Here is a 22,439-nt window from a genome sequence, read left to right as displayed (position 1 = left end):
TCAGAGAGGCCTGAGCGGGTCTCTCTTGTATCATTCCCACCTTCCTTGTGTGGTTCTGGATACGTGGAGAAACCTCGCTGCCGGGCAGGTTTCCGGAGGCAGGGCTGGGGCATGGCCCTCGCTGCACCTGCAGAGCCCCCCGCCATTCCTGGCGCAACAAAGTTCGAAACAAATGCCTGCCTCCTGAGTGCCTGAAAAGGTTTCATTATTTATCTGGGAAAGGTTAATGTATTAGTTTGTCTTTTAACGCATGTTCATTTAGTGCTTCCAGTGTCACAGGAACTCATAATGAATATATCCACACGTGCGTATTCGCCTACTGGAGGACATGGTCAAGTCAGTGGAGTTTTACAGGGTACGCACTATGAAATGCAGAAAGAGTTGTTCGAGCGGAGACAGGATTTAGGCAATAGTAATTTGTTCAGTGGAAATTCTAGCCGGAGGAAAATCCAGAAGGCTGGGACTGCCGCATGGTTTCTGAAGACAGGTAGTTCAGAATGGTTGGAAGTGCCGGGGGCAGGTAATAAATAAATGCAGAGGTGTTGTACTCCAGCTGATGGGCACAATGGGTGCCTGTCGATGTAGCTTTTACAAGAGGTAGTTTATCAAGTGGTTGAATTCCAGTTATGTGGGCTTTCTCCCCCAGTTTTTTCTGCAGTTGCCATTGAGTCTGAAAACAATACTTTTCTTCCCCAAGCACATGGGAAAGTATCATAGTATAAATACATTGGGGGAGAAAAGGACAGGGCATTCATTAGGAAACACGGAGACCCCTGCAGTCCGGGAACACGAGCTCTGTCTCAGGCAACACAAAGGGACAGAGGAGTCGTGCAGTGATGCCGCCCTGTTGGTGGATGCGATTGGGCTGAGTTAATGCTGGGAACTGTTATGTGTGAGCCCTGATTTCTCTCAGGTGGCTTACCTGACAGTCTTGTGTTATTGTGAAGAAAATAAATTGATACTGGATGCAAGTGGCAAAAAGGACAGCTACAATTTGTATGAGGATAAATCACAATTATCTTTATCATAATTATCATCTCATTCCTTTGCTCCGATAATTAATCATATTTCACTTTTTTTCTCATTAGACCTGAAATTTAATATAATAACAATGAGCCAGTGCATTTAGGGAATGCATTTCATACAATAAAAATAATTGATATTCAAGTTAATAGCTCCTAGTAATAGCCAATCTTCTGTCTTATAAGAAAAACCTTTTGTGAATGGTATTTTCAGGTTATATCTCTCTCTTTTAAGCAGTCCTATGAAGAAAATCTCTGCTTTATGTGGCTAATAAATTTTGAGGACAAAGTGTGTTCTATTGTTAATGTCTGTCTGAACATTCATTAAACAAAAAAGCATCAGAAAAATGGTTTATAGCCATATGAACTATATGCTTTTGCTTTCTGTAGGATGTACAAAACAGCGACTGCTCTTTTGGCCTTGATACCTAGGAAGCCCAGAACTAGATTTACCACTAAAGTCACAATATTAATTTTTTAAGGATTTTTCCCCATTTCAATGTTGGTTTTGTCTTGTGCCTGCTATTTTATCATATGCCACTTCAAATCAGCCTTGGAAAAGGATGGCATATAAATGAAAATATTAGCAAGCAACAGCATAGCTAAATGGGAGACGAGAGAGAGTGACATGGAAATTGTAAGATTCAAAAGGGTAATTCTTCCTGTGTAAATTACAATCAGCAAATATAGCGGGTGCCCCAGAAGAACGCATTGTCCTAAAACAATGATTTGAAAATAGACACAGCGATATTTGACTATTATTAAGAGGTGAGGAGCATGGCCGATGCATTCATAATTAATGCGATGAAACGCTGGAAGTCAAGGAGATGCCACGATTTACTGTCATCACTGGCCGTGCTGCCTTTTGACCGAGTGGGGAAGCGGACACTGCTCTACATGGCTAGATGAGGTGAAAATTGGCGCAACTATTTTGCAAGGCATTTTAGCAATTTCTGTCAACATTTCAAATGTATGCATTTTGACCCAGCTGCGTTTAGCAATCTGTGCACTACATTCATTTACTTAAGTGTGCAAAAGTATTCATATAAAAATGCTTATTGACGTATTCATTGTAATAGTAACATTCTAGGGGAAAAAATTAAGGCATTCATCAACAGTGAGCCAAATAAATGATGGCAATATGTATAATGGAATTATATTTAGCCAGTCAAAATAGTGAAGCAGCCCTTTGTGTATAAATATGGGAAATTGTGTCAAGTATATGAGGTCTGTCCAGGAAAAGTCCAGCCATTGTTAATATGATGAGAAGAGTTTGTGCAGACATCAATGTCACCTGGCAGCCAAGGAGAGTGGACTGGAGTACACATGGATGAACAGTGATGACTTCACAGCACTAGTCAGTGGGGACAGTAGACACCATTGAGTGAGCATGTGTACTGTGTGGCCATCACCTTCAAAATGAGTAGAGCAACAAATCTGCATCAGATTTTGCATTAAGCTTGAACATTCCTCCACAAAAACAATTCCAATGATTGAGAAGGCTGCAGCTATGGGCAGCTGGTGATTGGCAGCTTCATCACAACAACACACCCACTCATGCATCCCCTCTTATGCAGAGTTTTTTTGGGAAATGTCAAGTAACCCAGGTCACTCAATCTCCCTACAGCCCAGATTTGATGCCCTGAGACTTCTGGCTTTTCCCAAGACTAAAATCACCTTTGAAAGGGAAGGTATTTCAGATTGTTGATGAGACTCAGGAAAATACATGGGGCAGCTGATGACAATTGGGAGAACTGCATGAGGTCCCAAGGTGCCTGCTTTGAAGGGGACTGAGGTGTCATTGTCCTGTGTGCAATGTTTCTTGTATCTTGCACCTTCTTCAATAAATGTCTCTCTTTTTCATATTACAGCTAGATACCTGCTGGATAGACCTCATATAATTTAAAATATTACAAAATGTATGGCTACTTTATCTTTATTCCTAATAAAATATTGTTTGTAGCTAGATATTTAAATGATAGACAGACTGAAGGACTTACACATGCAAGATACTCTTAATAGTGGTCTTTGGACATTGGAACTAGTAGAGGGCATTCACAGAGTGACTTTTAGTATTTAACTGATTTCTATTCTGAAAAAAATAATATTTTCCATGAATATCTATAATTGTTATAATAATAACAAAAAGTAGTTCTAGAAAAAAAGCTTATACAAATCAAATGTACTCTAAAAAACAAAAGGATCTATATCATATCACACTTTCAACAAAGTGCAGAAAGAGTCACTTCATCATGAGACTGACTGACATATAGATTTATACGTGCTAATAAAAATAAAGAAAAAGGTATGTTTACCCTGGTCCAGACAGCAGGCACAGTAGCACAAGGGAGAAAACATTTTTATGAAAAGACCAACTATATTTTCTGTTGTTTGAAGGGAATGCAGCCTTGTCAATGAAGGACAGATGCTGGCAATGATGCTAAAAATGTCTAAGAATGGGCATTTTGTCTGAACAAATGAAGACAGCAGGAACCTGGAATAAACCTCACTGCCTTCCCTGTTTAAGTCTCTTTCTTTTGAATGCTCCCTCTCCCCCTCCCCCTCCCCCTCCCTCCCCCTCCTCTTACCTCCCTCCCTTCCCATTGCTCCTCCTTCTCATTTCCCCCTTCCGCCTTCTCCTTTCCTCCCTCTCACTTACCCCTACAGTTATGCCCCAATTTATATTTTAAAACTCTGGCAGTTTTACAACTGCACAGGGCTTGATATATTTAACACCATTTTTACAGATGAAAAAATCAGATCTATAGAAAAGGAAACAACTTAGCTAGTTCAAACAAGTACTTGGTAGTTTATAGAAATCTATCAAGTGCCTGCAGATGACATATATGTATTAATATTAAGATAGGAGTGTGTATGCCTGTGTATATATTGCACATAGATACACACCTATGGAGTCTACTGAATGAAACTTGAAACGTGTGGCTGTTTTCCAGTGTCTGGGAGTCAGGGGAGGGTGCATCACCCATCTCTGTCCTTTCTTCAGTCTCAGCTTCAGGAAGGGTTTGCATTCCTCTGATGCAGTTACTCAAAGAAAGACACCTGCCTCAGATTAACCGGCCACAGGCTTTGACAACAAACAGGGCATTCAAACTCAGCTCCTTACGTCATGTCCTCCTGGAGGCTCAGTGTCCCCAGCACTAAGACGAGGATAGCAACATCCATCATGTGGATTTGTTGAGCTAATTAACGAAACAGATGTTTCCTAAAGACTCAGGTTATGCTCTCATCTTGAGACTCTTAACCTAGAAACCAAAACACCCCTTGGAGGAGCTTCAGGGGTCCTTAGATGAACAGGAGTCACACAGCAAACCTTTGATACTGTGAGTGTTCTTCTGCGCACAAACATTCTTTTCTTTGGCAAAAAGTCCCCAACCTTTATTAGATTCTCAAGTTTGTCTCTGTTCCCTATTATTTTAAGAACCCTACCTTAAACAGAAGCTGTAATTGCTGATGTTGATCATGATAATTATAACCACAATAACATTACTAATAGTTCACTGCAAACAAATAGTATTATTATGATTATTAGTACTCCGTTCCTTGAAGATGAGCCAAAATGGTGGGTGAGTCACATTTGATTCATTGAGTGCATTGCTTTTACCAGTTAGAATTTTCCAATTTCTCCTATTACATGAGCCCTTGGGATCTTATTTCACTCTTGTCCACAAAGAAGAACTCATTTTCCCTAGAAAGGCAGGCTAACGAGGTCTGCCTAATTTATAGCTGGCTCCATTTGCGTGGTCTCTTCATTAACAGGGATGTCTGTTTAATTCAATAGATTTCTATCCATGGTCTGTGCAGCCAACACAGTGACCCCCATCCACTCCTCGTCCATTCATTACCCTAATGCCGCTGACATACACAAACAAACCATGTTTTACAAACTGCTTGGAGATTTGATTAAGTCGCATCATGCATTTTGTTGTAACCAGAAGGGTGATTTAAAATCATTAGGCCTAAAATTAAGGCCTCGCTGTGCTTTGAAGTCAAGGGGAACCATTTGTCAGCTGGTTGATCTTTTGCTGCAAAAGCTAGTTAACTGATCAATCTAATGTCAAAGGAGCAGAGACAAATGGGTGACATTTTACTACGTGGAGAACGGTACATGAAGATAAATCCAACACTCTGCTTCATTTCCCCCGCAGTTATCTTTGCAGTAATTGCTTTGGAGCACTCCAGGTGCTCTTTGCATAGAGGACGTGTTGGAAGCCTTTAAATCATCTGCAGAGACTTGGAGCTTTTTGCATAGAATCTTTTCTTGCCCCATTTTTGGGTAGGGGGGAGTCTAATCTCTCACTTTTAAATGCATACTTGGTAACGAACAAAGGTGGGGATTCGTGACTCATTGTTGACTGCATAATCAATTCACACATTTCTGAAATTTCCTGACATTTGCAGAGCAAGTCTATTCCTTCATAAATTTATTTGATTTTGTTTTTTGCTATGGACATAATGATGAAACTGGATGGAGAATAGAAGCTTCCCCAGGAACAGATTTGGTTGTACCAGCTGTTCCGGTTATTATCTACTGCTGCATAAAAACTACTCCCAGACTAATTGGGTTAAAATGGCAGCTATTTGCTTGTACACTATTTCATATCTTTGTGGATCAGGAATCGAAATGAGGTAGCAATGGCAATGGTCTCTAAGTGGAATTCAGCTGGCAGGTGGACTGTGGGGTCCAATATACCTTCACTTGTGTTCCTGGCACTTTGGGTGGGATGGCAGGAGGGGTGACAAGAAGGCTGGCCTCAGCTGGGACCATCAGCCACAGCATGTCCAGCAAGCAGTATTAGGCAGCCAGGATTTCTTCCTTGGCAGCTCAGGGCTCTCAGAGAGTTCCAAAAGGCCCTGTTGGATCTACGAGAGTTCTTATAACCTGGTGTCTCCAAGCCCCAGAACATCACTTGCTATTAGTCAAGCAAACAGCTAAGGTCACCTCAAACTCAAGGTGAGAAAAACAAGACTTTACTTCAAAGAGGGGGAAAAAACAACATATTTACACCCATCTTTAATCTACCACACCAGCACTTTGGGATTCTCTACAGGCTACAGTAACTGTGTCACCGTCATCAACTCACGAGCTTCTGTGATATGTGTTAGAATTTCCAGCAAGGTGGGTGGTGGGGAGAGAGAGAAGGCAATTGATAGCCCACAATGGGAATTTGCATTTGCTTAGCTCTCAGCAATCATGTACTTTAGGGATGTCAGCAAGTAATTTTTTTGGCCTAAAAAAGAAATTAGAAACTTTTTTTTGGTGGGGGGAGGATTTTATCAAAGTTATTTTCCCCCTTGACATTCCCTCCCCCCTTGTAGACTAAGAGCTTGCTTTGGAAAATGACTATGTCCCCCCTATCTGTGTAAACAGAATATAGTTTTGGTGGCTTTTACTAATTTTGAAGGCCATCTCTTGTTCAAAGTGTTAGTCTCACTTTGGTTTTAGATGATAAGCCGTATGTCTGCCCATCACTTTAGGAAACGGGATTCTATTTTGTGGAGCACTGGACACGGAACAGCTGTCCCACAACTGCCCCTCCCACCCGCCAACCCTTTATTAAGCAACTATTAGGCACTCTATGTAAATGAGAGCAAATGAATCACAATTCCAAGAATCTTCTGTTGTTTGTTGTAGTTTACTGATAAATATAAAAGTATATATACTTCTATATATTCATATATTTATGTTTATATACCTATAACATAATACATGTATAAACATAAATATATAAATATACCTCAAAGCAAAAAAGGACTTTACATTTTTTAGAGGAATTTGAATGAGTTCAGTTGGGACTGGCATGTCTACAGTTGGCTGGCAGGGTGACGTGGACATCTCCTAGAGCTTCTGTTTTTCCTGGCTCTGAAGCGCGAGCAGCAACTGGTAGAACTGTTAAATGACAAAAATGGTGCGAAGTTTTACTACTCAGTCAATCTATCATTCTCCCAAAAATCACCTGAATTCTCGCAGAAAGGGCTGTGGTCTGAAGGAGGAGGGCCTGTGATTCTGCATTTTGAACAGGCTCCCAGGTGAGCTGAGTGGGAACTGCTCGGGTGAGGCAGACCCCACGAGCCCACAGAGCGCAGCTTGCAAAACGGCTGCACGTCTCGTGCTCACAGACACAGTCAGAAATGTTGGTTCTCGGTCTCCACGCCCTCCGTCTTCCCCTGAGAAATCTTCAGGAGACAAGAATGGATTTTTGTATTTGCTCCCAATCTCCAGTGTGATGGATCTCAGTTGTGCTCTTCATTTAAAATATTGTGGCTCCTGCACTTTGTTTAACTCTGTTTGACAATCAGTGATTTGTGATTCTCTTCTTTCCTGAGCGTGTTTATAAGATGATGACCTTGGGACTGGAGATTCTGCTGCCCAGACGCAGGGAGCAGACTTGCTGTGGAAGAACTGGGGACAGCCATTTTATCCTCCTGTTTTCTTTCTTTCAAGTTCTTTCTTTTTTCCTCCCTCCATTCCTTCCTTCCTTCCTTCCTTCCTTCCTTCCTTCCTTCCTTCCTTCCTTCCTTCCTTTGTTTCCTTGTCTTCATAAGCTAATACAGTCAACATCCCCATTTGTCATTTTAATGTTTCTTAAGAAGCTTTATCTGAGAATTTCCTATGATTTTTATGCTTATTAGTCTTCTAGGCGAATCAGAGATTTCTAAACAGACCCTCTTGGCTCCTCACTGAATCTTTTGGAGGTCTTCACTGTGACCAAGTTGACTTGGAGCCAGAGAAGGGAGAATTCCAGAACTGGGCTTTCTTTTGAGTCTTATGCTTTTTTCTCAAAAGTCTAATGTTGGCTTAATGACATTTTATAGCTTTTTAATACTCCACCACTCTAGCTGCTTTAAGAAATATATAACTAAACAATAACTTAAAATAGACAAATTCATGATTAAGTTACATTGAAAACTATGCCTCTTGGTCATAGTTTATAATTTCCAAATGCACAGCATTTAGAATGATTGGTAACTTCAGCCTTATAACTCTTTCAAGGAGAAAGGCTATGAACTTAAATCACCACATTAAGCTGACAGTGAGACTCATAGTTTCTGAGTTCAAGATATATATTTTATGGTGACACAGTGGACTCTGTTTATCACTCATCATAACCCATAGAAAACCATTTTTGTTTTAAATGAGGTACTTAGGCTTTTGTCCTGTAATCTGTTCATTTCTCCCTTTTGCTTTTGTTGGTCCTTTGTCAATAGCTCCCAGTGGTTTTCCATTTCCTGCAAACAGCTCTCATATTTTATATCTCAGTTTCTTTAAAGGTATTGCATCCTCACTGAGGTCACCTTAATTTACACCTTAAATTATGTTTCCAAAGTCAACTTCAATGCTGCTGATATTCCATAATCCTGATAAAAAGTCTAATTTTAAAATAAGAAAGTCTTATCCTAAAATGCCAGGCATAAGAAACCCATGAGTTCTGCATATCTCTTTAGTGCTCATTGAATTATATGTCTCACCTTCCTTTGAGCCACCTAGTCAGTTACACTTCACCCGACTGCCGAGTCTGGTCCTGGAGGGTGCCCTTCTTAGCGACCACGAGTGAGACGCTTTTTCCCAGACTGGGCAACAGCCCCACACCATGTGAAAGTTGAATGACTGTGGAATGTGGGGCTTAGTGGTTTTAAAGCCATCACAATTCTATTTACTAAAATGGAAGGTCTTGTCAAAGTCGATTTCTTCCTTCTTTCTCTCTCTGTCTCTCCCCACACCCCTCCTTACCCTGCTCAACAGGTCCTGTATCTTTTGTTGCCTGATTTTACATGATTGGATCAGGGTTACACAGAGGGCGGCAACCACAGCGCCACTGACTGAGTAAGGGGAGGGAAAGTGAGGGGCACAGAAGTCTCCTTGGTGTAAAACACTGTACCTTTAATACACATGGACTTAGTAAAATGCACTTGACAATCTGTAAATGACCCAAAAAGCCCTGACTTAGTGCTGACAAGTAGCACTAAGAAATGACAAATAGCCTGACTGGTGTGGCTCAGTGAATTGAGTGCTGGTCTGTGAACCAAAGGGTCACTGGTTCGATTCCCAATCAGGGCATATGCCTGAGTTGTGGGCCAGGTCCCCAGATGGGGGCACTCAAGAGGCAATCACACATTGATGTTTCACTCCCTCTCTTTCTCCCTCCTTTCCCCTCTCTCTAGAATTAAATAAATAAAATCTTTTTTTAAAAAAGGAGCAAATAAAGATAGGGTCTTACAGCATGCTCAAAATGATTTTTTTCATAATTTCTAGGGCAATTGCAAGAAAGCTTTGGCTCAATATCTTCACATGCAAATGAATAAGAAAAGTGGACCTATTCTTCAGAATCACAGGAGATAAAAATATGCTTCTGAGCGCTCTTGAAAGGTGAGTTTGACTCTTTTTCTTCATTTCTTCAGCTCTGAGCACCTTTCTATTGCTCTTATTTGTTTACAGGTTTGTCTTATCTTCCAGAGCTGAACTGTTTAATTAAGGTAGCTATAAGCCACACATGGCAATTGATTGTGAGAACTATGGCTAGTCCAGACTGAGATGTGGATAATGAATTTCATAGACTTAGTACAAAAAAAAAAAACAGAATGCAAAATATCTTAATGACTCATATTATTACGTGTTGAAGTGATACTATTTTGGATAGATTGGGTTAATTAAAATACATTAGAATTCACATCTGTTTCTTTTTACCTTCCTGGAAATTTTAAAATAACACCTATGGCTCACAGGTCAGGCTTGCATGGCTACTTCTGTTGGACACTATTATTCTAGACTCTGAGACCCTCACAAGCAGGAAGTGGGCCTGCTTCCTTCCCGTTGTAACCGGTGAGTAGATCTGAAAGCACTTCTGGGTGGTTATTAAGTGAATCCATGAATAAATTGATTAATATGTTATTTATTCCAATATGTATTCTTCTCCCAAATACAGCTATCATGTTTCAGATTCCAACACATATGTGAAAAACATTTTCTGTGTCCTAGCTCAGAGTTGCCCAGCTTTGGGCCTCCGGTGTTCCTGACCGGGCCGCACGAGGGCTGAAAGATTGAGTCTGTCAGTGCTCGGGGCTGTCAGATGGGCCTTGGAGCTCTGTGGGCCCCCAAGTCCATTGCTTCCCATTGCAAGCAACCTCCTCCGCTTAGTTCAGAGTATTGTACAAACTTGATCATGTTCTCTATTTCCCATAATGGAAAAATGACTGGAAAATGATGTCTATACTTTATGTAATGGAGTTGAACTTTTGCATTAAAAAAACCTCAAAAATTAATTTAACTAAATTCTGTACTACAGTTTTCTTTCTCTCTCTCTCTCTCTCTCTCTCTCTCTCTCTCTCTCCCTCTCCCTCTCCCTCTCTCTCTCTCTCTCTCTGTCTGTCTTTACACTTTTCTTTCTTTCTCTCTTTCGACCACTAGAATTGATGGGTATTAGTCTGAGGGTTAATATCACTTTAGAGGTTATAGTTTGGGAATTATTTCAAACTGGTATAAAGTTTCCTTTCAAACCTCTCTGAATGTGGTAGATATAAATACTCTTATTTCTCTGTAATATATCACTCCTCTGGTTTGATTAAATATGCCCTAAGCAATGAAGATTCAATTTATTGGACACTATTATACAGTAAGTACAGTTTTAGAACTTTTGATATACCCTTATGCCAGTATAATGGAGTATTATTAGCCTTATCTTGCAGTAGCTAAGTTTTGCCCAAAATCACATTTCGGGGATTTGAATCTCAACCTCTTTGTGTCTAATGCCTTTACCATATTTTGTACAGTTGCTTCTTAGGAGAAAACAAGTAAACTAAAGGAAAATGAACTACTTTTATAATTTATTAAGATACCAATTTTACTATTTTTTTCCTATTGATTGTCTTCCCTTTTTATCTTAGTTTCTTACCTTGGAGATTTTGTAAGACAAAGAAACAGTTGCTTGAACCCAGAGTTTAATCCTGAATCCTAAAACAAACAAACAAACAAAAAATGCCCTGCTTGCAAAGGGGACGCAGGAAGGAAAGAGAGCAGAGATTACCGAAGTCGGAAGCAGAGAGGACCAGCCCTGGACACCCAGGACCCTGGGCTCTGAGCCACACGTGCTCATGGTGCATAAGGGGGCCACAGAACGCAGGGCCCAGAACAGCCCCAGCACACTTTCAGGCAGGGCGTTGTCTCTAATGCTGGGTATGATGCTGGATTTATTATAGGAAATGTAGATTGTATCTCCATCTCCGTTTCCTGACAGGGTTCCTGAAACCCTTGGAATGTCCTGATCCATGAACACAAGAAGGGTGTTTTTTCTTATAATGAGGTAACTATTGGACCCCACCTAAAAAGGGGGCCTGGTTGCCAGTAAAGCCAACAGCCCTGTGATTAGATAGTTGGAATTTTCAGTCATGCAGGAAAGAGCCCTTAACCTGGGGGGTCGGACTCTACCTCCAGGTAACATAGTGACAGACTGGGGTTGAATTGTAGGACTCCCAGCTGGTGTCTGAGAATTGCTTGTTGTTGGGGGGAAAACCCCACACACACTGGAACTGGTGTCAGAATCATACCAGGATATGACTGGGCACTGGTAGGAACAGAGACAAGACATCACTGGCAAACACACTTCCTTTATTGCATGAGAGCTTCCGTGCATCCCACTGCCTTTTGCACTAACTGCCAAGCCCACCCAGGCCAATCAGGGAGAATGGACTGGAGGTCGGTCACCTTGGAGACCGATGGTTCTGATGGCTGCTCTCCCACTGAGCAGGCTCAGAGCTGGGAAACTGTCCCCCTAGCTGACGTTCTAGCACAGCTTTGCCAAACGCTTGCTCTTTCCCTGGGAGAACGCTGTTTTCTGTTTGGAAACAAAGGGTATAGAGGGAGGATGGACTTTTCTGCTCTCAGAAAATGGCACTTTTCAAGTCACCCACATCTCTCTTGTGCCCTCTGGCCTCCTCCAAGTGCTTTGCACTGTTTATCAACCTTAATCAACATGAGTGACAGAAAACCTGATAATAGCCAAGGGCTGGTACAGCTGGTGGGGGTGACCTCTTTCAAAATGTCAGGGCTGAGTGAGCTGTATTTACATTTCTCTGGGCTCCAGCTTTTAAAAGATTTTCATCTTCCACATAGGAGGGATGAAAGTGAAAGTTATTTTAGTATCTGTCCAAAATTACATCTCAGGATAGCATGGCGAACTCTCTGCACCTCCTGCAAGCTGACAACTGTGTCCGGATGAGCAGCCACCAGCAAAGCAGCTGCTCTGAGCTTTGCATGCCTTCTGCCTCAGAAACATTAAAACCCATTAAAAAATAAACAAGGACACAAAGGCGTGCATTAATGAGTTCAAAGATGCCACGGTGACTGTCCTGTAATGTGAACCACGGATAGGATTCTGGGTCAGAAGAACTGGGTCAGACCCCGTCATTTTCCCCCTATTACCTTGGGGAAGCCCCCCTAATCTCTCTGAGGACATTTCCTGGTGGATAGAAAAGGAAAAATGATACATTGTTTCAGTGAGAACTGAATGATAAAGTGAGTGAATGGATGACAGCCACAGTACCTAGCACAATACTGAGCACATGTTAAGTACTTTAGAAACCTTAACTTTCTCCTACTCCCTCATTCTCTCCTTCCCTTAATTGGGACCCTCTCACTAGAAAAAAGAAAAATTATCCTGGAAAAAACTAGTTCACTTCAGCACGTTCAGGCCAAAGTATGATTAAGTAATGTGCTCTGTTCAGCTACTGTGATTTAATACTTAGCCTCCCAACGTGAGGCGCTTGGCCCAGAAGCCCTGGAGCTTATTAGAAATAACCGGATCTCGGGCCTGACTCCAGTTCTGCTCCCCCAGAATCAGCATTTAAACCAGACCCCGCGCGATTCCTATGCATACTGATGTCTGAGACGCAGGGTTTAATGGAAAGGGCACTCACTTAGGCGTCAGGAGATTGGACTTCTAGTTTGTTTTTTTGCATACAGACAAGCAAGGACTCTAAATTTTATGGTTCTGTTTCCTGTTCTGTGAAAGGAGTATGTTTTCATCTGTTGCTGGAAAGGTCAGATATGATCCGAAAGAACAGAAGCAAATTCTGGCCTTCACCGTGTCCTACAAATAATACGCATATAATGCTTTGGGAATGCAAATGAATCCCGGTGAAACTGCAGAAACCAAGGCGAACACAGGCCCGCACCCTCCTCATTGTCAAGCACCGTGTCACCCGAGCCGGCGAGGAGGCGGCACACCTCACTCCCCGAGACACTTCCTGTAACATTTATCACTTTGCAGATGTGTTTCTCCTGTTTTTCCGCCCAAGAGAAACGTATTTGCAATTCTCTGATGCTGCCTTTCATCCACTGCTGGACGGGCAGAGAGGCAGAGGAAGGAGCGCTGAGTCTGGCCGGCGCGTCAGATCCGGGGTGGAATCTGTAATCAGGTCGTGCGGTGGGGGCCGATTTGCAAACCCCAGTGCTGTCTGAGGAAGGGTGTTGCTGTGGAGGACACTTTTGAAAATGGGTTCCCGGAGGACAGACTTTTATCATCTTAGGCTGTGAGATGCTGCTTTGCTTCTCATCTTTCCTTATCCGATTCACTTTCATTCTTCCTCCTTTCAAGGGTTTACATTTTCTATTTCTCTCCGTGGTCAAAATAGCTGCACTCCTCCTACTTTAGAGATGTTTCATCATTAAAAATTACATTAAACAGTCCACCATCCTCAGGGAAGACTTAATTTCCACTTTCTGCTGCAGTCAGCATGGTCGGGGTTCAATCTTTCCATGAACTTGGAATCTATTTAAAGCGATTTCCATAAACTTGAAGTCATTTGATACCTTTTCATGGTCTTGCTAACCAACTAACTACCCATTTTTAAGAGCCAATAAAATTGACCTGGTTTTGGCTAAATGAGAGAAACACACTTTAAATTCTGCAGAACCAAGAAATTATAGAAACAGAGTTTATTGGGTGAAAGCAATAAAATTGCAAAGTGCAAATATTTAGGAGTGTTAGACTACTGATGTTGGATTTTGAACTTGAGGGAGAGGGTGCGAGCAGAAGCTCCCCCAGGCAACCTTCACAGTTGCTTTTAAACCAAACCCATTTTTTTTCTGGAGGAAAACATTATTATTACTAATGTTACTCCACTGTTTGTTAAAGTAACATCTGCTCAGTAGAGAAAACAGAGAAAACACCTAAAAGCTATGAAGAAACAAAACCCTCTCTTTAATTAGAAACAACATTCCTATCTCTAACATGTTTCTGTTATATGTCTGTAACTTGAATATCTTAGACCCCTCTGCTAGTTACAGATTTTAATTTATGGGGAAAGAAATAAACGACTTGGTGGAAATTGCGGTATCACACTAATATGCCCCTTCCTGAGTGACCCGGGGGGCCACTTAGACGGTGTGAGTGGAGAGCCTGATGGATTTCCACACTCGGGAGGGAAGGGCCCTGGAATCTCTCTGTGCTGCTGACTCCGCCTCTGGGGGCGGCCCTCCCCACAAAACGCTGTGGGGTGGGCGACAAGAAGGATGCCGTGACAGAGGGGAACAGGGACTGACTTCAGAGGAGGTGGACAGGGATGTTTATCTTACAGGGAGTAAATAACAACTGAGACCTGAAAGATGACTCAGAGTGTGCCCCCAAAGTGCAGACTCTTGACCCCATGGAAGGAGCATTCCTCTTGCATCTGTCAGCCAAGCATAGGCAGACCGGGACGTGCCCCACGCCCTCTTGAGAAGTGTGCCGGGTAACTGCAGCTCGGAGTCAGGTCCTGCCTTCCAGGAGACTGGGTCTCAACCTTGACCGTCAGGGAACTTTAAAATATTAACATCTGGTCTCATGCCCTTGTCAATTATATCAGAAAACCTGGTAGGAAAGGAGTGGGTATCAGTGTTTTTCAAAGTTCTCCAGATAAAGCTAAAATGCATGGAGCATTGAGAAGCACTTCCACAGAAATTCGCCTGCCAGTGGAGCCCTTAAGACAGTAAACAGCCCTGGCTGGCGTAGCTCAGTGGATTGAGCGCAGGCTGCAAACCAAAGAAAGCATCGCAGGTTCTATTCCCAGTCAAGGCAAATGCCTGGGTTGCAGGCCACGGCCCCCAGCAACCACACATTGATGTTTCTCTCTCTCTTTCTCCCTCCCTTCCCTTTCTAAAAAAAAATAAATAAAATCTTTTTAAAAAGACAGTAAACAAATCTATGAGTAAAGAGTTATCTATAGAATAATAGATATGTATATGGGGTTCTGTGAGGAGAAAATAAAATAAAAATTTCCTCCTCCAAGTCTCCGTATCATAAAGAAGGTAAAATTAAGGCCATGGCAGAGTAAATGAACTTGGACAAGGTCTTTCAAAATTAAGGTCATCTAGATTAGCTGTGCTCTTTTCTCTCATTCATCATCATCATCATCATGGCAAAGCCAAAGACAGGCGCGTCCACTTCTAATAGCCAAGAAACATGTAAGAGCTGCCATTTGGACTTTTGTAAAATTCAAATTGGCGAATCTTCATCTCATGAAGGTTTTCTCTCCAAAAGCTTCTATTATGCAAATAATACTTGGGCAACACTAGAAGAAATGGGGGGGGGACCCACAATATTATCCAAATGTACTCACTTTGGCATATTTCATTTGAGCCCATCTCTGTATCCATGAACATTTTGCATAGTTACTTTTATAATGTGGATATAATTTTGATTCTTTTTGCCTACAATATGTTGGAAATATTTTCAGCCTGGCTGTGTACTTCGTTACAGCAGCCGTAGGAAGCTAGCACGCCTGTTAAAGGGTTTGCACTTTATCAGGAGAGCAATAAGCAACCACCAGCAGGCTTAAAATCGGACAGAACTCTGGATGGAAAGCTGGTGTGCCAACTAACTATGTGCGTGGTGCTGGACATGGCTGTAAGAATAGGGAACAAAGCAGATTCTGCCCTCATGAAATTTGGAATTAGTTGGAGGGACTGACAGGGAAAAAGAACAAATGAATGATCACAAACTGGGGACACAGCAAAGAAGAGAAGCAATGGTGAAGGGTGGGAGTGGGAAGTGACGATTTGCCGTAGGCCTGGCGTTGGAGGGTCCTTCCTGACGGGAGCACAGGTGTGTGTGACAAGACCCCCAGGTGAGAGGAAGCCAGTCTGGGGAGCAAGGAGAGCATGGCGGTCCCGGCAAAGGGAACGGGCATGCCCAGAGGAGGCCTGGAAGCTGGAAAGAGATTAGAAAGAGCACAGAGTGGCCAGGGCCTTCGGAGAGAGGCGGCCTGGCACAAAACACGGCTGAAGGCCAGTGAGGGCCGCAGCGCTGGGCCACGATTACGAGTGTAGAAGTTACCCTAGATACAATAGGAAGCCAGTGGAGCCCATCACTCAGAAGAAGAGCAGTACGGTTTGTGTTTATAAGGGTCCCACTGTCTTCGGGTACAGCGTAGGGACGTCCAAACGGGGTGGTGAGAGACGGTGTTGCGATGGTCTTTCCCACGAAGCTGATGTGGCTTCAACTGAGGTGACGGAGGTAGATGTGGAGAGAGTCGGTCAGACCCATGCTGTATTTGGGAAGCAGAATTAACAGCACTTATGTAAGCTACAGGTCAGGTGAACTAGGAGATAATTAACTGGCCTTATCAAATGGCTTTTCGATTACACTGAACCCATCCAATTTTAAGTATAGATGCTTCACAGTAACATTGTCCTTATTGTTTATTAATATATATAGATTATGCATTTAATGGCTTTATTATACATTTCTATATCTGAACAGAATAGACCTGTTAAACCTAAATGTGTTTCCTCTCATGTGAATTTTGCTATCCCTTTCTATTGCTGTCCCTCCCCCACCCCCTGGGGGAAATTTGAGGGATTTGATCTTGTTATCAAGTTCTATAAGATAGAGGATGCTCATCGGATAGAAAAGTCACTGTGTCAGTTATGTTGGGTGTCAAAGTCTTTTATTGCTTCAAATTTTTTATTTTACTATATTTCAAATGTGTACAGTATCGAATTCATTTCTTCCTTCCTGATTTTCCCTATTGATTGAAAGCTTAGGAAGTTGTTGTGCTTCATAAGACCTGACTAGTTCTTTTTTTAAACTGTATTATATACATAGGCACCTATACACATATGCCCATGCATATACCTCACGAACCCAATTATTGTTTGTTTTGACATGTGCTGTGAGCTGTGAGTGTCTATTAACTTTTGTCCTTCAATAACTGACCAGTTTTTCCTGCATCATTGGTGAAATGATCATACTCTTCCCCATTCCGATGGAATCGTCCTCCTCTGCCACATGTCAGGTTCCATGCGTGCTATCAGCTACTTTCCGTGGACTTCTGTCCTTGTCACCTGAATCACAGTGTTTACGGAAGGGGGAAGCACAGTGGGCATTGCTATCGGCAAAGACTTTCCGCCGGAGATTTTTATCGAAATGACGTTTGACTGGCGTGCTTGTTGAATCTTCCGGAAGAACAAGCTTCTTGAATGTTTGGTTAGGATTTAGTTCAATGTATACCTGTGTGAAAATTATATGTATGTATTTTTTCCATAAATTTCATACTAAGGATTGCAAATTTTGAACTCGGTGTGGGCCCACCTGGATTTTTCCCTTTGGACCCCCAGCACTCGGCCTAGAATATGGCACCTATTAAGTGCTCAAAAATATTTTACAAGGAAAAAAATAAACCAATACATTTCAGCAAATCACATTTATATCTCAGAATTAAACTGGAAAAGCAATCTGTACATTGTTCAGTTTTCTCATTCAGAAACGTAGATCATTTCTGTTTTATGTTGGACTTCTTTTATATATTTTAGTCACAAATACAGATGATAAATATTTTGTGTTATGTTTACTGTAAAAGTACTTTGTTGTCAGTATTGAAAATGAGACATAACTTTTTGTTTTTATCATCTAACAGATTACTGCTCTTTACAGAAAAGCAGTTGATTTTATTTATATTTTACTCAGCCCAAATAATAAACATTTACTGATTTGAGTGACATTCTACTGAAACCTAAGGTACATTTTATTACAAGATACACAACTGATTTATTAACAACTTAAAATATAACCATAGAAATTGACACACAATAGGAAGACTCTTTTCAATTTCAGATTTTTAAAAAAATTAGACCTGCTATTAATGTCCTTCAGTAGTTCCTTTTTAAAAAAAAATTAATCCTTATTGTACATTTTTTCCATTGGTTTCTATTTAATTATTTGGACTGAGCATTGGTCACACTCGACATTGTCCTTTCTTACTCTATTTTTATCATATTTTAGGATACCAAAATTTCAAAAACTGTGTTAATAAGCACATTGTTTTTCCTCTTTACGAATGACAAAAAAAATGCTACTTTTTAATTCAGTAATTATTTAGAGTCCCCACCGGGAAGTGAACTTCTCATCCTGTGCTCAGAGAAACCTCTGCCTTCACGCCAGGCATGCCCCGCCCCCCACCCAGCTCCGCTGTCCACGCTCAGTGTGTGTGCTCCCCAGCTCTGTGCGGGGACAAGTGGCAATACAGCCCATGTCAAAAACTGTCTTCAGTAAAGATGAAAAACGCTGCAAATATGTCTGTCATGTTTTCATAACTGCTCAGAAGATCCCTTCCTACAGATAAAAATTAGAAAGTGTGTGAACCCTGGCGCACACACCCCAGATCGTCAGGGAGAGCAGTCTCTGCTCATACAAAAGCCTCGCCTGGCTGCAAAGTTCGCCAGAATTATATAAAGAGAGAAGACGTGTCTCCTCTTCAGAAATATCACCTGAGAATTCTGAATTCGTTTTTCATTTGTTTTTTCTCTCAAATAATATTCTATTGGGAGTATTTGGAAAAATTGTTTCTCTTGAGAAAATATCACTGACTGACATTTAGAAATATTATAGAATTGTGCACCTGAAACCCATATAATTTAGTTAGTCAACGTCACCCCAATAAATTCAACAAAAATTTTAAAAAAGAAATAATACCATTTCCAGTTATGAACCATCCTTTGCATTGCATCTGTTTTAACAAAAGAGAGAGAAAGGCCATAGGGAAGACAGTAACAAGTAATGTTTAGTTACAATGGGCCAAGGAGGCAGAAAGAGTTTACTTTTGAAAACTAGCATGGGCCTGCTCAACTGCTATTGAGAAGAAATGCCAGGTGTGTGGTGCTTACAACATACCAGCACTCTGCTGAGCACCTGTGGGTTTCGTTCACTAAGTCCTTACCCAGATGAGGGAGGTATAAAGGTCCCTCTTTTTCCGATGTGGAAAGGAGGGCACACGTTTGGAAAGTGGCTAGCTCAAGATGACATGGAGTGTAAAAGTCAAAGACAGAATTGATATTCAGGTCCCTGGATCCTGCGAGTCACACTTTAAGTCATTATGTTTTCTACTGACTCAGATGTACCCAAAAGTTGACAGGCTCCGGGGCTGGTCCGAGCCTGCTTGGAAATCCCAGCATGAAAGGTGTGAGGATCCGCACACCCCTTCTGTGAGTGCACCCCTGGTTCAGCTCCGCGTTCGCTGGACGTGCAGGTTCCGGGTTGTCTTTCTCACACTTAATAAAAAAGTGGGGCAGGGGTGTGGGTAACTTTTAATTTGGTGTGGGTAGAATTTTTCTTCTGTCCGTGTTGGACAGACAGTCGTCCGTGTCCTGGCGTACAAAGTATGGTTCTGTTATTTTCAGACGTCTGAGGCATGATTAAATTGTCTTTTCTCTGTCAGATGCTCTTCAGAGAGGCAGCGGGGCACAGCGATCACTGTAGTGAACTTCCAGTCCAAGAAGTTGACACAGAAATAGAGTAAATAAAAGGGATGGTAATATATACATCCCAGGGCTGCCGTAGAATAATGCAGTAATGTTCATAAACACCCCGGCAAATTGCCTGGCACATAGTAGGACCTTTGCAAATGTTCCCCCTTTTTTTTGTTAAAGCAGGATAATGATTATTATAGGTAGTCATAGAGAATAGAAATGAAGGGGTGCCGTTGAACACTATTTTCAATTTTTAAAAAAATCTTGTTTGGAAGTGAGCACAGAACATTTCCGTGTTTGCAGTAGAGCAGAAAACAAGGCAATTATGGATATTAAGAATGGACTGCAACCACAGTCAGAGATGATGAATTACAGCACAGTTCTCCTGAAAGGAAGAGTGAAAAGGAGGTTTGGGTCAGGGATTGAACAGATTGGGAGAGAGGGGAGAGAATATGAAAACCGTCCTGTGGTTCCTTCAGCAGGATAATTTAACACAGGGAAGAGGATAGAGAAGTTATATCAAGTTTCCTGAAACAGACGGTGGACAAGTTAATGGATAATCTAAGGGAATATTTTCTCATCAACCCTGCTGTTTTTGTTGTCAGCATCAGCATGAATCGTCAATTGATTTTTTTCCAAATATATAAAACTACTTAAATGACAGTTAGCAAGTACTTTCTCTGTGTTAGACACTGCTAACAACATGTCTATTTAATCTTCACAGGAATCATGTAAAGTATATATGATTCACGTGCTGCGGAGAAATGAGCCTCAGAAATGAGTGCTCATCTCCATGCGCTTGCGGTTGAAATGTGGAAGGCATGGAGAGTGGTTGATGTATCTCGAGAAGCTAGTGTGTTAATTTTGTATACATTGTTCCACGTGATCATCAAAAGAACCCGTGATTCAATCGGCATTCTATCCATTTTACACATTAGGAAATTGACATTCATAGAGTCTGAGAAACTTGCCCAAAATCACAGTGATAAATGGCAGAGGAATCAAATCCTTGTTTGTCTGATGTTGCCAAGCCACTGCATGAGAAACCAGGCTCATAGATAGATATGCTTAGTTTGAGACTGCCAGTCCCAGGGAAAAAAATCCGTGATCAAAACCATGCCTAATGGGCCAGTCCTTTTCTTTCCACAAAGCCCGAATTTATTCATTTATGGTCATTAGTCGTACATAATCATGGCCAACCTGCCAGGTAAACAGCTAATTATTTTGGCTGTATTATAAGCAAATAAACTCGCCTGTCTGCGACATGACAAATGAGACCTGATCAGCAGAGAAACAATTGTTCCAGGGTTGTAAACTCCCAGGAGTCTAATGAACAATGGCTTGCTGAATGAGCAGTTGCAAAACAGAGGATTACATTAGTGCGGTTTCTTTAGAAAAGAAATTTCTAAAGCAATTCATTGGCTTCAATGCCTTTGCAATAAAGAACTTGGGCGTTGTGGGTTGGGAGGCTAAGAAAGCCCTCGGGAAATGTCCGTGCCTTCAGGACAACTGTCAAAGACAGGACAGAGAGCATTCCCTGGATGCAGCCCACCATCACACCCCACCTCCAGGACTATGCGATTCCCCAGAACCTGCACCCTGAACCTGGTAGCATAGCAAGGGTGACACCACCTGGACCAAACCAAAAGCTTTCTTTGTGAGCACATAGTGCACTCTTGCACTTTGTGAATGTCTAGAGCACTCGGGCCACCAGTGAGCTTGTGGAAGCAGGAGGCAGTGTGACTGCTGGCCGAAAGGGTGAACTTTGGCCTCAACCAGATCTGACTTCAGTCCAGCCTCTTCCACTTACTAGCTCTGTGCTTTTGGACAAATAGTTTAACTCCTTTCCACCTAAGGCATCTTTTCTCTAAAATGGGGGCAGCAATTTTGCACTTTCTCTCTTTGCAAGTATTAACAAAAATAACAGCAAAGCACCAAAGCTGAACTAACAAACTGATGACTGACTCTGGGTGTGTGTGTGTGTGTGTGTGTGTGTGTGTGTGTGTGTGACTGCCACTCAGAGAAGACAAGTTGAGTGACAGTGAGTAGGATGGCCCAGCCAAGTCCTGCCCCAATCAGGAACGTGTTTTTGGACTTCGTAAATTCCCTGAAATTTGTATAAGAGGAGGAGCTGGGGAAGCAGGATCAACCAAAGAGCAGAGTAAATACAGTTAAACAGCTTTGAACAGATTCGGCTTATGTTCTTCTAAGTAGCTTATTCACTCCAGTTTTAGGAAAACAGGAAGTAATAAGATTAAGAACGCAAAGCTCCAATGAAAACATAATGTCAAACCTAGTCCAAGTAGGATTTGGGTTCGGGTAAGCAACCGAAATACTCCATGAAATTAAAGGAAGATGAACAGGCTTACACTAAGCCTCATGCACACATTCTCCCAGTAGTTTGTAAATTCCTGCATGGAAAGTAATAGATTTATTTCATGGGGGGCTATAATAATAAAAATAAATAAATAGCTTCTGGTTATTTCGCGTGAATTGTGTGTCAGGCACTGTTCTAACTGCTTTGTGAAGTATGTATTAACTATCACTTAATCCCTCAAACCCTTCTGTAGTATCCATGGAATAGATACTAATATCAACTCCCTTACAGATAAGAAAACTAAGAGATTGCATACCCTAACCTGGATTAAGTTCCTGGTTTCAAATCCTATCTCCTCCACTTA

The sequence above is a fragment of the Phyllostomus hastatus genome, unplaced genomic scaffold (assembly GCF_019186645.2).
Source record: "Phyllostomus hastatus isolate PE091 unplaced genomic scaffold, TTU_PhHast_1.1 phas_scaffold_345, whole genome shotgun sequence".
Taxonomy (NCBI): Eukaryota; Metazoa; Chordata; class Mammalia; order Chiroptera; family Phyllostomidae; genus Phyllostomus; species Phyllostomus hastatus.
Note: the sequence above shows the minus strand (reverse complement) of the source record.